Here is a 19,214-nt window from a genome sequence, read left to right as displayed (position 1 = left end):
AAATGGCACACCCTGTATATTAATCACTACTTTTTAAATTTTATACACCAGCAATGATATGAGGCAACTTTATAGATTTTTTACAAACAACGCAAAAACATATTGAAAACATACAAATAAATTTTCTTTGAAGCTATAAAATATTTGGAGGGCTTTAAAGTTTTGAATGAGTATGTACATTTACAACGAATATTGATTGGCAGTACCTATAAAAATGTTGATAAACAAATTACATCAGTAATATTCTACTCCATCTTTGTTTTATATAAAGTAGCTTCGTGTAATTACTATAGAGGAGAACATATTTAGAACTTATTGGTTACGCGATCCTAGAAAATTGAGATAAATGATGAACGATTAGATCCGTATTACGTCCTGACAACCACAATTAAACGTAATATTTACGTTTAAGTCACCATGCCATTTACATGATAAAAAATGATTAATCATCACATAACACTTTCTTCGACCGTGAACACGTTATGTCGGGTTAAAAAGGAAACTTCAGCTTAAAAAACACCCTGTACAAATTCAAAAATAAACTGTTAATAAATGAGTAATCTGTTTCAACATAACGTGAAAGTAAATAGGTAACTGAATTACAATTAACCGGTAGTGCAGCCAAATTTATATTCCTGGAATGAAATTGTTTTCTGAGTGTATCCAAGGCATGCATTAACCATTAACCTATTAACTGTCATTATGGAACTATTTAAAATATTTTAATTACAAATATAAATAAAGGAAGGACAATATTATTTATTGTATGCTTAGTTAAATAAAAATAATCATGCAACTTGTTTCCAACGACAGACTTTAGACCATAAACAATCATTATTATTAAATTGACAAATTGATGTCTATTCAAAGATAGCAATTATTTATATTGTTTACTTTAACAATTTAGTACTGAAGGATTGTGCTTTCTGTTTTATATTCCTCTGGATCTTCTTCAAATTTAATGAGTTTATTTATTAATACAAAAATACAAGTTATGCAGAAACTTACACGTATAGACTTATTCTATTTTATATGTAATTCATTATAATTTTGTAATTTAAGTTGTTTACATATCTAGAAGCTGTAAGAAATAAGTAATTTATAAATATATTTATGGTATTTGAAGTATTTATTCCTAATAATCTTAGAAATTCTGATTTGTTGTTTATCTTTGAAGATGAAACATAACATTAATTAAAGCCGATCTAACCATATTATAATATAGTATACAGTATAAAACTTTCCATGTTTGTACTAGATTTTTATGAGTATACAAACAGCCGTCTAATCAACAGATATTAGGTACTTAAATATTCAGAGTAATTAGATTTGTTCATAATTTCCTATAAATGTCGCAAATATAATTTTGTTATAAAAATTCAATGAACCTCAAAAAGTATACAGGGTGAGCCACCAGTAACGCCTCGGTGGCTAGGGACCAAACGGCAAATGCTATAGAAACCTGTTTAGGTGGGTATGTGTAGGTTGATTACGGCTACATTTTAAAAATATTTTGAAATATACAGGGTGTCCAGGAAAAGCGTACCATATCAAAGTTATGTTTTTTTAAATGGAACACCCTGTATTTTACTGCATTTTTGAAAGCACCGTAAAAAAATAGGTGAACTTTATTAAAGGTTCTGCATACCTAGGACTTACAGTTTGTGAGATATTTCAATTTTAGTGAAAATGCAGGCATAGCGTAGAAATTTAATATTAGCAATAAAAAAATAATTTTAAGGAAGCAGCTTTGGAGGGTCTATTTTAGATCCTTGAAGTTATAAATTGTTATATTTGTCGTCACTTAGTATTATACAGGGTGTTCAAAAAACTGCTGAATACTTCTCTCAACTTTAAACAGCAATAACTTGGTTATTTTAAATGGGACACCCAGTATATTTTTACTTTGGAAGTTAGGAAATTTAAAACTGTTTCGAACTGTGTATAGGTTCCCTATCTCTAACGTTATTGGAGATATTTGCGCCATTTCATTTTTTATCGAATTTTTTTGTAAGATATATCCACGTGTCTTTATCGAGGTCTTTATTGAATTGGTTTGGGTTCTTCTTGATGACGTCTCTTTAACTATAAGGCTCACCCTGTATTTTAAAAATGGTATAAAAATTTTACTTCAAGGGATTTAATATAAAAGACACTATACTAAAGACAAATATATGAAACGAAAATATTATAAACATCCTGTATACGTTCAGTGGCATAAACGAATAGTACACACTTGAATAAAAAAAAATATCAGCTTCGAAATATTCAAGCTGTAATAAATTAAACAAGGGGGGTGTATAATTTCGTTGTAATTTGAATTATCTCTACATCCAGTGATTTCCAGTTTGACGTTATATAGATATATTAATCATTTAACCAGAGGATATATAAGATTATTTAAATTAAAATTAAAACAGAACCAGTTAAATGAATCATAGGAAAAATCAGATAACAACATTCTTTAATATATTCTAGGGAATATTAATGTAGGTTCTCTTTATATTGTTGTGGCCCCCTTTCTCTTGCTGTGGGCCATCATGCAAATGTAGAAGGGAAGTCAAATAATAATAACAACAGTTTAATGCAACGGAATTTTGCTTATTAAAAAAATTATTTATATTCTGGGAGTGGCATAAAACAAATTAAATTGTCTAGCGAACTAACAAACTTGAAACTTTGTACCAGGTGAAATATAATAAATATAACTTATTTCTTTAAAAACATACTCATTGAAGTAAGTTTGTCTTGGATTTTGATTAAACGTGAACTTGTAAAGTGTGTAAAAAATAAGTGTGACATAAATATCCAAATATTGCAGTCTTTTGTAAAAAAATAACATTGTGTGATATTATGCAATTCAGAAGCGAAAAGAGGTCTGACTAAATATCAACTTGTCTCTTTCCTTCCTCTTTAACAGCCAAAACCTTGAGGAATGTCAACAAGGTTCCTCTACATCTCCTTGAACAAAATATTTTCAATGAAAATCATTGGCAGAGGTCGACTAACAATCTAGTAAATTGCTCCGAATCTGTACTACACACGAAGAATCGAAGTGGTCAAGGACCTCGGGAGATTATTTTGTAATTTATGCATAGCTCACAAATAAGGATATTCGATATTTGAATAATACGACAACCATGTCGTAAATCGGCATTCCGGAGCTACTGACTGTCCAATTTATCTACGATGACGATGATTTTTTCCTATCGTACATAATAAGTTTTTCTTAGAGATATAAGTATAAACAGACAAGGCAAGCCGAAGAAAATTTGAATACTTTTTAAAACAATAAAAGCTATAAAACGTAAAATTATAGTAATTTACACCACAAACTAAAAGTAATATTTTTGTATAGGATATTTTATATAATTTCTATTTACTTTTCGTCATGAAAATTATTTACTCAATCCGATGTACTTTCACATAATAACCAGTTATTTTTATATATTGGATTCTTTTACAGATTTACACATCACACATATCTTGTGACCGATTGTGCATGCCGCTGGTAAGAGTTTTAAACTGCTACGTGTGCTGAGAAAGCTGCCTTTGTCATTAAACAAGCACAATTACAGAGAATGTATATGGTGCCTTACGATAGTTAAAAGTTTTATGCTAGTAGTGCTTCTGCTTTATCAGCTTTATTGTCCTTTTATAAAAAGCCTGGTCTATCGTAAACCAGATCCGTCTGACTATTCTTCCTATAATGGTTTCTTGATCCTATAGTCAATGAATTTTGCTACACAACATTGCGGTAGCCCTGGTACTAGTTCTGCCCAAATGAATTGACTAATTCAGTTTTATCTAGCCAACATGTCAGCCTTTTCATTACCTATCTACTCCTCCATTATGACCTTTGCCCCATCACAGCCCACGACCACAAGACGCATAGTCTTTAAGTCAAGTCGTTGTAATTTGTGTAATCCCTGTTTTATTGCGACCCATCGATTAGTCATGATATAATATGTGATAGACATTTTAATGCCAACTGCGTAAAACCACAAAGTATAAATGTGATCCAGAGCAACACAACCATCCGTGATCTCTGAGTGGTTTTGTTGAAGATAGTCGGCTCCATGAAGCTAATTATCTTTCATTTCTAGTGAAGGTGCAATATTATTTTCCTACTACAAGGTCATCCCTGTAGACCTACGTAAATATTTCCCCTTCATTGACACTGTCGAGAACGAGGCAGCACGGCAGTGGAGAAAAAACTCTACCCTCATCGTGATCTCGTTGACGAAAATATAAATTTGACAGTGTCATGGTATGGTTCTGAGGCCATGCCCTCAGCCAACTTCTGGTTATACTATCGAATGTTCCAGCAATGTTCAAGAAGATCTCGATAGTGAACTCCTTCTAGCCGATATTTTTAATTTATTGGTCTTTTGTTTTTGATTTGTTACCTGCAATATTTGTATACATATATTTAACTACATCCAATTTTGTCGAAAAAGCAAATTTATTGCTTCTTTTTTGGTAAGACACAGGTATTTCTTCAGCTCTTGCTGAACTGAATACATGTCTAAGCCATTGAATTTCTGTACGTTTTAAAGCCCATGTAGCCAAACAACTTTATTTCCCTAAATAAATTGAATTTATCATTGACACAATATTAGTTGAAATTTACAAACCTCTTAATTTTTCCATTACAATTGAGTTTTTACCGCATAATAGTGGAGGTTCATCTTTCCTCCGGATAACTGATCTGTCTTCCGAAAGGATATACTCTCACTCACGTCTAGCAAATATTACAAGTACCCTAGCAATATTTTTGTATTCCATTAAAAATTTTAATGGTTTTGAAAGTTTCATAAGCTAACGCACTAATGCAACTATCTAACTGATCTAATTTACTTTAACGTAAAAGTTATTGCTAGAACAAATCCTTCTTGACCTATATACTAAGAGTAACATAGATTTAAAGGCAGTTGTAGAATATTTTTTTCTTAATCTAGTTAAAAGTAATATTTAATATAGTTTAATATAGATGCTACTACAAAAATATAAAATTGAATTTCACATATAACTTTCCGCACTTCTTCCAAGCTACGACCGAAATTACTTTTGAAAATATTATTAAGGTCAAACAGCTCACATTACTTATTACCATCTATAGATAATACAATCCCTCTGTTTCCAGATATTCTACATTTCCACTTTACTCACATTATAAATTTCCTACAACTTTTCCTTCATACCACAGTTTTTTAACTGCGACTGTTGCCGTTCCGTTAATGGACATATTCCAATGTCACTGGCAGAATACCAAAAATATTAACCATATCGCACAATTTTCATGTAGGATAAAAATACAGGTAATATCGGGGCATGTTCTGAACAACGTGAAACGAAATAAAAGAGGGAATTCCATTTGATTAACAATGACGTGGTTGCGTCACTACTGAAATAACGGATACAGATAATCACGTTCCAGGTGTAGGTACACTGAAAAGTCCAGTATATTAAGATAAACTGTTCATAGTAATTAGAAAGGTTATATCTAATTTGAAGTACAAAAATATAAGTCTGATTTTTCACAAGTAATGATGAGAACTACTTTATATCTACAGAGTGAGATATTATAATCCCACATTATTTTAAAGGTCTACCATGGAACATCAGTGAAATGAAACAAAAACAGACCCCCTTATGCAACCGGTCATAATAGTGACCAATTGTAATGCAAGCATTAATATTGTTTAAACGCAAAGTGAACTATATGTTTGCCAGTTGAATAATAAGCGGTGCGCTGTCGGGACCTATTGTGGTCCGCTAAAATCGTCCATGCCATGGCTACGATATATGATATTTGACTTGTCACTTCTTTGTAACTTCCAAAGGCTTCCTAATTTTTCTTTATTAGACCTGAAATTTTCACAAGTTTCATTCCCAATATACTCGTTAATTACACAGCCACACAAAAAAAAGAAAAACTGTCTGTACTTTTCATGCGACATATATTATCTATAGTATTTTTGCCTCCTGATCATGAAGATCATGAATCCGTTGTCAGAATTGAGCTATCACATCACAGGAATTTCCTAACCTCAAAAAACTTGTAAAAAATAGCAAAAATTCATGAAAAAATGCTAGGAAAAATACATTTTTTTTTCTCTATATTCAAATGTTCATTTATATAGCCCCACCCAATGTAAATCCGCCGTCAGAATTAGTGTTTCTTTTTCTAACCTCAAAAAAACGGATCAATTAAGGTCAGATATCACGAATTTTCAAACAATAACAGAATCGCGCAAAATTTGGGATACGGGGGTTTTCCGGGTCGCTGATGACGGATCCGAGGTCAATTTTGCAAAATTCAAGATGGCGGATCCAAAATAGCCGACCAGATTTTCAAATAATAACAGAACAGCAGCAAATTTGGTATACAGGGGTTTTCTGGGCAATTCGAGATCAGAATTGCGAAATTCATTTTATAATATTTTACTTTATAACCTGAGTGCCCAATCATATGTTAATCTATTTTCTTTCGGCTACATCTTGTCCTTCTTTCTGTAAAAGATCTATTCACGGGTTGAATTTGGTAATTCTGATCTCGGATTCGTGATCAGCGACCCCGAAAACCCCCGTATACCAAATTTGCTACGAATCTGTTATTATTTGAAAATTTGGTCGGCCGCCATCTTGAATTTTGCAAAATTGACCTTGAATTCGTGATCAGCGACCCCGAAAACCCCCTTACACCAAATTTGATGCGAATCTGTTATTTTTTGAAAATTTGGTCGGCCATCTTGGATCCGCCATCTTGAATTTTGCAAAATTGACCACTGAGTTGTGATAAGTGACACAGAAAACCGCCGTATACCAAATTTGGCGCGAATGTGTTATTTTTTGAAAATTCATGATATCTGACCTTAATTTACCCGTTTTTTTTTTTGAGGCTACAGAAAGAACCATCAATTCTGACCTCACGTTCGGCGTGGTCTTAGCTATATAAATGAACATTTGAATATAGAAAAAAACTGATAGCTCAATTCTGACACCGGATTCGTGATCAGGAGGTAAAAATACTACAGATAACGTATGTCGCATGAAAAGTACAGACAACTTTTCTTTTTTTGTGTGGCTGTGATATCTAGCCTTATGCATCAGCTTCCTTTATCTTGCTCATATTGAAGAAAAATTCCTAACAAGTACTCTCAATTACAATGTGTCTCTTGAATCCTATTGAGTTGGACAAACAACATATACGAAACCACAACGTCACTAACCAATAATTAGTCGAGGGTTTAATGACTTTTATAATGCAGGTAATAGAATCTGCAAAATAAGCGAATTTGAAATCATGCAAATCATGATATTTTTATTAAAGTTACACTTGGACGGAAAATCAAGAGTGCCTTAGATAAAGTTGTCATCCACGTTTTAGGATTTCCGATGGTGACGATAACGAGTTAACACTTTCCGAAAATGACGATAACTCCCACAACAAAGGTAATAATTTTGGAACCATGAGCATCGACTTGGTTTTCGATAAATCTTTGATCAGTGCTGTGTAATAGCATATTAGTAATAGTAAGACAATATTTTACCAACGTTTTATTCCAGGTTTAGAATTGTGTCTCTAGTGTAATTTCATGAAATTTAGATTTCGTTTGCATCTAAAATCCACTGAGGAATTGTTTCATGCAAAAGACATCCATCTAAAGTTAATGATTATAGGCTCACTTAAAAAGATTACTGAGACTGTCGCTTTATATGGAAGTTTAACTACCAAGCCACAAATAAGGTAAACGAATACAAAGCTCACTGTAATCAAATAAAACGATAGCTGCAATGTAATTTAAAAGGAATGTGCCTGTATTCAATTATTTGTAAGTCGTTACCACCACAGTTGAATTAGCAAAGTCACTATCATATAGATGCCGTTGTTCGTTAAGTTCAGCTATTACTGTATATAATAGGATACTACTAGGTGGAACATTGTAAATTTTAGAATTCTTAATATCGTTGGATTTTACAGGAAAAACTCCTAACATCAGTCTAGTGCAGATCTGTCATGAAAATAATCCTGTTCCTCTAAAATGGCCGCGGAAGGATTCAATCGCAAGGCTATGACGTCAAAGACATAAAATATGAATCTCGAGAATTCCTCTGATGATTGATGGCAACACACTTTGACCCTGCAACATTATAACCGGTACGTGTACCTATTCCATTATGCCAACGTATAAGTTACGGTGAGAATTTAAGAGCAAATCGTTAAGTTCGTTAATAAATCAATAACTCACTTCAAACATTAAAATCTTATAAGAAAAAATATATTCAATTACTCCTTTTTCTGAAAATATCATCAAAATTTTGTATCTTATTCGTTCGATCGTCAAATGGGTTCGTCCTTTAACAACATGGGATCAATAATCACGATACCGAGAGTTTTATTCATTAGATTATATCATAAACCCCTTTAATATTCGATGACTTAATAAATTCACAATGACAATAGAAATTCAGTAGCATGATATGTCTATTTAGATGCCACGAACGAAAAGTCCAGTTGTTAAAAAAAAAATTAAAATAATTAGATTAAAATACTTAATCATTCATTTATTAGAGTAAAATAGCTTTTGTTGCAATAAATACATCGAATAATAATTCTGGTTTTGAAAACAACAGCAGTTAACTCACGGAACGGGTCTTTCACATGATATTCTACTCCGTTTTCTTTATTACCTTTCCAACCAAAAAAAAAAAATGGTAAAAATCAAAATTCACTGTATAGTTATACCACATATTACGTTATACTACTGGATACAGTTATCCACTGAAAAAAGGATTTATTTGGACTAAATAAATGTCGTTTGCCATGAACTAATCCTAGTTCATGGCAAAGTAACTAATAATAAGTTCATAGTTTTGTATTAAATCTTATTTGAATGTTAATTCATTTTTACTGTAATATTTCATTTCGCCTCTTTATTATTTATCTACATATTTTAAGATGTAGATGACATCAGATTATTATAAATATATCTCAGCTTAATATGAACTAACAGTTTTTCAGTGAAAATAGGTTATTTTAATATTAATAAATCAATAGTTTATAAAAAGTGTATTGTTTTTTTACACTAATATTGGACGCATTTCTTTCTTGATTAGTTTCAAAATTATGTACTTTCTCAAATTTAATTAAACTAATAATTAGATAACTTATCTAACTATATGTATAATTAAATTTGAAAAGGTACATAGTGCTGAGACCTACTAATAGAAAAGCTCATAACGAGTATATACGATACTTTTATTCAAATATTTCATTTTTGCTAAAAATTTATTTTAAGACAAATATATCGTTCAAAACTACTTGTCATAGTTGTTTAATGATTAAAAATAATTTTCGGATTTTTGAATTGGGTTTTATTATAAATTTATGAAACTACAACAGCAACACCATGTCCTTATCTAAAACTGACTTTTTGACGATTATTACTTGTTTGGTCCTAGCTTCCACAGTTTCTGCGTCCATTTTAATTAGGAGCAAACGGAACACAGCACTCTGTAACTATATGCACATGTTATATTATGAATATGATCTAAGAACAACAAGAAACACTACCTTTTGATATAATAGTCCATACTAGCTTACTGAACTACACAATACACTACAGGCATCTTGCACACATAGTCGCCATGATGGCAAAGATAAGACTGTCAGGGGAGAACACAACTTGGTCACGTGATTGGAGTAATTTTTAAATAATATTTTTTAATATTAAACTAATAATAGTTTTAAACTATATAAAAAATTAACTTTTATAACCAGCTGGTTCACATTTAAGAAATTATATATTTGGAATAATTTTCCTTTAAAGTTTAATTGTAACGTTTGATAGGCCAATATAAAATAATATTTATTAAATAAAACGAATATAAATTTGTATTAAAAGTTTATTCTTTTAATTCGCCTAACAAATATTCTAAAATCATAAATGGTTATATTAAATCTAATTTGTTAATTATAGACAAATCTATTGTAAACTGTTTCTTTTTTTAATTCAAACAAATCAAATGACTTGTATTGAATGTAACTGGTTTATCTTAATGCAACTAGCATAAATGTAAACCGACTGGATTCAAAACAACCAATTGCTTTAAGAGAAAGTAATTGTTTTTTCACTGTATAATTACTTGCCAGTGATAGTGTTAGTATTATATTTCGTATCTTTCCTTCTTTCTTATCCCTACTAATACTAAATGCAACAGTTGTTGTACTGTAAGTTCCATAAAATTTATAATTACATTTGTAAATCTTTAGATATATAGTCTACATTTCCATACAAAAAATGTATTTAAAAAAACGTCGTTTATTTAAACACAATGAATTTATTATTATAAAACACCTTCCATAGTAAAATATTTTGCTCTTATTAAAAAATTTAAAGATCTGTTACCCTCGCTGTTCGCTTTTTGGTTACTTTACGTCGACCTCTTTCTGCCATGGTTAAACACCGTCGCCAGGAGACGAGCAATCGACAATCTGGAAATTTTGCCGAACCACTTTGTTTAAACAAGGCACCAACGGTTTTACATGCTTTCCGAGGGATGGTATGTCTTCTTATACAAATCTCACCGAAAGTATAACTTCTGTCACAAATACGGCCAAAAGAAATTCATTTAAAATATTGTCAAGTTTATAACTTCACCGCTAGAGGGCGCAACTGCTATGTGTTACAGAAAATTGTAGTATTTTCGAAATTTCGCTTATATAACCTAAGTTGAAAATACACTTTTTAGATACACTGTTATATCACAACGCAACGCTACGAAGACGAAGAACCTCAAAACAAAGGGATATAAAAGTAGCAAGTACGGATATAAAAAAAAATGACAAAAATATAATTCGCCTATGTAATTATGCCAGATGATGTTTCGCAACATTTCTGCAGCGGAAAATTCGTCATCTTTTCACGAGACCAATTTAAATTATTCAGCAGCTAATTACAGCGGAGAATTTTTATTGTGAAAATGATAGTAATTACACATTCAAGTTTATTCCCAGGCCCATCGCCAATTAAACGGAATAGCACATTAATTTAGGAATGTACTCGAGACTATATTCAAATTATCAGTTCCCATCAGTCGGCGACGGTAATTAAAATGTCTCCCAGCCAATCGCTGTGCAAAATGCAATTGTCATCGGTCTGTTGTGCACGAGGGAAACGCAATATTTTCCTGAAAATACCGCCTTTTTCAGCCGACGATTTCGTGATTGCTCGAATACGTTATTTATGGAGGAACAAACTTTGTAATTCGATTCAACTACTTCTTGAAACCGATGTCAATTGTTTTTTTGAACATATGAATAAATTCGGTTTTCGTGCAAGGAAATTTCATTATAGCTGAAGGTTGTTTGCATTTTGCATAAAGTGGCATGAAATACAGAATAATTAATACAATATTCCAAAAGTAATAAAGTTGCATATTTAAAATATGAATTCGGTGATGTGCACTAACGTAATACAGGTACCTTTTAAGTTAAGAATTTGTTATAAAAGAGAAGTTAAGTTATATAACGGGGTGTTGAATCAGCTCTCGCTGTTTTTTCATGAAAAGTAATGGTTTATTTAAAAAAAACTGTAAAAAACATGTCACTGAGAGTATTGTCCATCGCTAACCACTACTTTTTCCCATCTTTCTGGCAGCATTTTAATTCTACGTCGGAAAAACGACACGTCTTTTGATTCTATCCAAGAGTCGACCCATTTTTTGACATCTTCATAAGTACGGAAGTGTTGCTCAGCCAAACCATTTGCCACCGTTTGTAACAAGTCATAATCGGAAGGAGCAATGTCTGATGAATATAGCGGGTGAGGTATAACTTCCCTTAAGTTTTTTCAAATAGGTTTTCACAAATTTTGCAATATGAGGCCGAGCGTTGTCATGCCGTGTCTTCGCTCGTATAGCAGCTGATTTTCTTTCAATAATTGGCTCAAACGCATCAATTGTAGTCGATAGCGATCTCCCGTGTTGGTTTCATTCGGTTTGAGTAGCTCATAATAAACTACACCCAACTAGTAGAAGTAGAATCCGATTTAGCCTCATCATCTCAGGATTTTTCATAACCTCAAAAAAAAAACGATATTCTGAACAATTAAACCATATAACCTTAAGACTCAAGCTTCCAACGGTAAATCCAATTAACCAAATCCCATAAACATTTAACCCAACCTAATAAGCCCATGAACCCAAACCTCAATAACCCTATAACCCCATAACTTCATAACCAAGGGAATAAATCATAGACAATATGTATTATTGCAAAACATCATATATCTGAGGACTCCTTGAAAACCCTAGTACTTAAACCCAAAATACATAATATACATATATAGATCTAGTCATTTCACATGTCCGGTCTTTTGATCTAGTCATTCTAGTAATATAATTTTTTGGGTTATCTATTGTTATCTTTTGGATTTTCATTTCATTTAATCTAGTCAAGAGAGATTCTTAACATTAATCATTCATTTACTTATTTTAGTTCTATTGATTAATTTATAGTACGGTCTATCCTACAAAAACATTTTTTTTTCAAAGCTTTTATGTGAGCTATACGAAATCCGATCGCGTAACCACCTCGTATTGTAATCGAGTAATGCTCCTACCAATTAAAGTTGTAAAAAAAACTAGATCGACTGAACACTCGGTTCTTTGGTGAATGGGATCAAAGTACAAGGTAATGATGTTGTGGTTAGGGAATCGTGGGATTATGAATTGTAGGGTCATGGGGGTTTTGAGATTTGAGTGCATATGTTTTTAAGATATCCTCAACCACGTTAACGTTTAGCCATAATACAGATTGCCTATGATTTATTAGTTATGGGGTTACGGGGTCATAGGGTTATGGGAATTTTTTGAGTTTGAGTGCTTGGATTTTCAAGGAGTCCTCAGCTAGGTGATGTTTAGCAATAATACAGATTGCGTATGATTTATTCCCTTGGTTATGAGGTTATGGGGTTATAGGGTTATTGGGGTTTAGGTTCATGGGCTTATGAGGTTGGGATATCATTGGGTTAAATGTATTTGGTTAATTGGATTTAACGTTGGACGCTTGAGTCTTAAGGTTATATAGTTTAATTGTTCAGAATATCGGTTTTTTTGAGGTTATGAAAAATCCCTAGGTGATGGGGTTAAATGGATTCAACGACCTAAAAAACATATAATAAACATGGTCTGACCTCTGGGCCTGAAAGTCGATTTTTGTACGGCTGTGTTATTTTTGAAGTGTCTAATCTACCCATGTGTTCTTAAATAAGAAGATGGTGCTGTTCAAAGTGGAACATTCTTTTATATTTTTAGCTAATAATATTGCCAAAAACAAATACTCTGCGGACTAAGGCCTAAAGACTTTGAATTATAAAATATGTCATACTTTGTAGGTTGGATCTTATTGTTTATAAAGCTGTAACATTGTTGACCAATAATTGTCAATTGTATTATTATTACATTCAAACACATCTATTTAATAGACTTTCATAAAAATGTGCACACTTCTTAAATAAAAAAAAAAATGTTTTATATAAATATTTGCATTTTTATGCGCACAAAATTTATACAAGCACGTAAGTTGAGTGATATTTTGTAGGGCCTATGTAAATACGCTATTTCCGAGCTTTTAAAAAAGGATTTCTTTGAATTGAGCTACAAATAAATCACAAACATTTTATAAAGTTCCACATAAAATGGGACCATATTTCCCAGTACACTCCAACACACATGGTTAAGTTCTTTGTGCTGTATCGTTATCCCATACTTACTAGAATATTGTAAGCATAATCCGTATTTCATAACTTGTTCTAACTCTACATGCACAACATCTCAGGTAATATTAACATAAATTTTTGTGAAGGGGGAAAGAAAAAATAACCGAAAATTGTGATTTTGACTAAATGAGTGTAGACTGTTTATTATGCTTAATATTTATAAGATCTTATATTCTGTTTAGTTAGTCATATCCCACTTAATAATCTACTTAATACAGGGCCAAAATACAGCTATTGGGTATTAATCAAATGTTGCTTATTTTCCATCTACAGGGTAGATAAAAAACTAACGTTTACTAATATTTTTAATATTTATGTAATACAGACATCAGTTTTGTATTTGGTAATTTGTTGTTGAAGAATTATTAAATTATTATTACAAACGAATTATAAAACGCTTTGATCAAAGTCTAGGTCTCCTTTGATTACCAGAATGATGTAATTGTACAATATCTGTTATTTATTACGTAAAAACCCCTCCATCCAGCGTAAAAATTCCATCAAAATTATTCATAACTATGTACCATAATAGACGTCAGTTAACGTAAATTATATCTTGTATACCTACTTATAAAACAAAAAACGATATGCTTAAAAAAATTGACGATCCCAAGTAATCAGAAGGTTGAATTATAATGTCTGGTACACCAAATCGTGTTGGAACAAAAAAGGTTTTCAATTACAATAAGTCTAACAAAAAGAGTTTAAGCTCAATTCCTGATTTAATCATGATTAATAGTATTATATCATACTTTTTATTAAGTTGCTTTACAGGCAAATTATCCGGATCATAATAACCAATTATTCAGCCTAACGAAGGGCGTATTACACTTTTGTTAAGCCGTTTCTTGTTTTTTATTCCACAAATAGCTACGACGAATAAACGAGTTTTTTTGTAGTTGCGGTTTGCTGATATATCTTATTTAAGATGTGTAATTACATTAAAAAAAAACGCAATTTGAAACCTAATTTCTGTAGTTGGAGCAGAGTACGTCATTATTGTTTATTATTTTGTTACATTAACTGTTAAAAAATTATGCTTTGCCCGAACTATTTCGTTAAAAACACGAGCGGCAAAAATATTTTTAAAAGCTTGCAATAGACTGCAAATTCTTGTACCGAATGATCAGTATTTCATGGATATCTGTAGAACTATATAAATTTTTCTGTAAATGTCACTTTGACCACTAGTATTATTCCAATATCCTTTAGAGCGTATATTGCATGGTGGAAGTTTTATTGATTATGTGAAATATTTTATTATTTATAAAAACTTCTAAACAGAACTATAATTTTTATTTCTCTGTAGTAACTCAATCATTTCATTGTTTAACTTAATTGTTCTTAAATACGTTTGATAACTTCTATACTGATAAAAAATTATGATGAAATGATATCAAATATATCGCCCGGATATCTCGAGGACAACTTTCATAATAGTCAAACATTCCGAGGATAGCATATCCCAAATGGTTTGTCCCTGGGACATACGGTGGGATATCCGGAGGATATTCTAGTTTGTAACAGATGATGTCCCTCAACCATATGGCTAGATATTGCCGGAATGGTACATCCTTGGGACATAAGATTAAATCCCATCAGATATCCTGAGGTTATCTTCAGAACAGATTTGTGCTGTTTGGGAGTACACTAGTAAATATTTGGTTGTGCCTTTAACCAGATTTTACTTCGTTATTACTTCCAAATCGCAGGAAGAAGCGTTCATCTGGATTTCAAAGTGGTAATTATATGAATCAAAAGGTATTACAACTGTTCAAAGAATCAAAAATTTTGTTATTTGTTATTGTTACTTGTTATTTTTTACATTCTTAAAACTAACAGGCGGATATCTCTTCATGATAAAAAACGTCACTCTTCTTCCTGCTAAACGTTGATAATAATGTTTTTAACGTATCGCTAGTTGCGTCGCCTTCCTTTTAATTAATTCAGAGTTGCTCATCACGTGATGATATCTAAAACAGTGGACAAAAACAAGCCTATGAGACGAGTAATCAGCAATTACTGTAATTAATATACGTACTAAGACAAATTATCGTTCTAATAGAAGCGTGTCAGTTCCGCGCACGTATGAGGTCATTTATCTATGAATTCCTACAAGGACGTTCCAGCGAAACAAGATCACGATTATCTAATCTCGGTCAGGGTCGTCCACCAAAGGATCTGGGAGAGCTTGTAAAGCTTCAAGGATTCCGTCGGGTACAAGAAAGGTTCTGTTACAGAATGTTAGGTACACGACAGCAAAGTAACTGCAGGAGAAATTTAAAATACATCATACTTGGAGATTTATTGTGGGGGAATAGGTCTTCATAAAAGAAACCGAATCCTAAAAATTTACCTTAGTAAAAGTTGCTTAGAAATAGTAAAAAAGATGTTTTTTTTATACGACATATAATTTTTTATCCGAATCGTTTGGAAACATTCGACGCGATCAGTTATAAAGGGCACTACGAAACGTCTCTCTATTTGGGGGGCGGTTCCGTCTGTAGCGACTTTAGAAACAATAGAACCGAAATGAACATCAGTGCGCGCCTAAGGGTCCGCCCCACAGAGCCTAAACCGAGAACAGTGCAAGCATTGCGTAATATCCCGAAAAACCATCGTACTTGTTTGAGTGCCGCTGAAATATTAAAATCTAGCCGAATTACTTCGCTGCTGCAAACTGTTCGTATTTAAGAGATGATGTTGCAAGAAATAACTAATCTGCCTACGATATACCGCGACTAGTTTGGACTTACACCAGCAATTATTTTTTAAATATAACTAGTATTATTCATTGTGTGAACAATTTCGGATTTGTTAGTCCTCATCAGATCATAGGTGCGATGGCATTCATTTACATCTTTTACTTTTTGTTATATTTAGGTCAATATTTGAATTCGAACTGATTATTCTTTCATTAATACCATCTTTTACCTCCATTAGATTAGTGAAGGAAACGTGTCAATAGCACAGCAGCAATATCAGTACAGTAATGTTCTGCTGATTGCTTTTGTTTCTACAGTACAGCTATTATTCACTTCAAAATTAGTTGTTTCTTAACTGTCATTCCTGAACTTCTAAAACTTTCCTGTTTCCTGCGAGTAAAGCTGTAATAATCGAGTGTTGTCTTACTAGTGATCATTGTTTTATTACTTAATTACGTATAATGTACAAAGAGCCCATGTTCTCTACAACAAGATCATCTTTTAGTGTAAACTTTTGTAACTGGCTGATTTCAGTTTCATTCTCATAGAAAGCTACCTTTACGCACAACACCAGAATTTTTAATTTACATAATACGCATCAGCTGTCTATTAAAAATTTCCATAGTGTGTGTCGTTCTAATTATCAACATCGCTTTACCATTGTTTGGGATGGCATTGTGAACAATTTTTTAATAAGGCCTTGTAATGCCAATCCTATTAGACAACATCCGTTCTTGAAAAATTAAGTCCGACAATATAGTGTGTACATAATGGGGCTCCACCTTACTACCCTCGTACAAGAATATTTAAATCCTGAATTAGCCAGTGGACAGAAATCGACGATTTGGTTCCACGACCTTCTCGTTCTCCAGACTTAAAGCCTTTAAACTTTTATATCTGGAGATATTTAAAATATTTAGTGTATAGCAGAGAAGTTAACGATGTTGAATACATATTTATTTTCCGCTGAAAACGCATCACTTCAAACTGTTAGACGAAGGCAGGACGTTTTTGTAGACATGAGATGTAATTCAATGAACTCACTTATGTGTTGATGAAGAACATGGCAACATCGATCACTTGGTATGATGAGTCAGTGTGATCCCCCCTCTACTCCAGCTGTTCTCAGTTGTGCTCTTTTGTTAAGTAACGTAAACATACTTATCTTTTTTGCGACATGGTATAATATGACAAGGCATAATTCTAAAAAAAATGGGTCTCAACTTTGAAAAGATCAAATGTATTCAGCTAATCCTTAAATCATATTTGACCTATTATAAATTACAGTTTGGAGTTATTCTAAAAGATTATTACCATTGCAATCCATTTGAACTTAACCTTCATTCTTAACAATTCTCTCAACTGTGCAAATAGAAACAACTTCCTAGTTTCCATCCTTCTGAATTGACCTTCCTCCTCTGATTTCTTTACTAGTTTTGCAAAAAAACAACGAACAGTTAATTTTGGTACTTATTAATATTTCTGATACTATTTATTTTCGCAATTTTTTGCTTATGTAATCTGATACGACCTTTCTACAGCTTCCATCGTTTTGAATTACCCTTCCCTTTCTGTCCTTCTACAAATTATGCTAAGAGCCAATGAACCATGTACCGTTTTGGTACTTCTTGATACACCTTGTATTCATTGCACAATCTTTGTCGCAAAAGATTTAGCGAACTAATAACATACATCATTAAAAGTAGTTTTTTCACAAAATGATTCATTGTAATGGCTATTTAGATATTACCATAAATAAAATAATGTGAAAAAAATTATTGACCCTATTTTCTTATTTTTGCAAGATAACGTTATTTAACTGACGATTAATTTGGCGGGCGGGCGGCTGGACAATGTCGTAGTGGCGCTATCTTTTAATAGTGAACCCAACTAAAATTTTATACCACTGCCCTTGTTTTATTTACTAACAGAGAGAGAGAGAGAGATAAATAAGAAATTTTTTGTAATAACATATCTATTCTAGCACATCACAAGTTAATAACAATGGCGTATGAATTAAATAATGTTTTTAAATCAAATAGAAACATAATTTTGTGCAAGAAGTTAACAGCGAAGTAGCTTATATTATACATATATCTTTTATTACACAATAATATCCAATGACAAAAAAATTACACATTTTTATATAAACCCGCCATTGTGTCTCCCTCAAATATTTTCATCTGTATGAAGGGCAAATGAAATTCAAAATATCTGCACATTGAAGCAGGTAATTTACACTAACTCTTCCTATTTAAGCAAGTAATCTATACTGAACCTGAACCTCCCTCAACGATTTTTCAAATACAGTAAAGTTCGGTGTTGCAGGAAGCTACACCGCAATCCCGATATCATGAGTTTCCTAAAGTTGAAACAGATGGAGCCGCAGTGGAATACGTGTTGCCAGTGTAATCAATAAACCGTAATTTCACCGTTAAGCTGTAGATAGCGTTGCAACATAATATACTCCCTGGTCAATCTAGAGACCTTACGTCATGATATGAAGATGCACTAAATAGGAAATGTTAGGTGAATGATAAATACAATTGATAAAGATGGTGAGAAACAGCATCACATTGTAAATAAACTGAAATTCACAGAAGCAGCAATGAACATTGCTGCTTGTAGGGTTTCTGGTCGAAACTTCTCGAAGCGAGAATTCCCGGGAAATCTGGCCTTACTCGAGACGAGAAAAAAGTGTCGAGAAATCGAGAAATTTAAA

This window comes from Anoplophora glabripennis, unplaced genomic scaffold, assembly GCF_000390285.2.
Source record: "Anoplophora glabripennis isolate ALB-LARVAE unplaced genomic scaffold, Agla_2.0 scaffold292, whole genome shotgun sequence".
In the NCBI taxonomy this organism is placed as follows: domain Eukaryota; kingdom Metazoa; phylum Arthropoda; class Insecta; order Coleoptera; family Cerambycidae; genus Anoplophora; species Anoplophora glabripennis.
Note: the sequence above shows the minus strand (reverse complement) of the source record.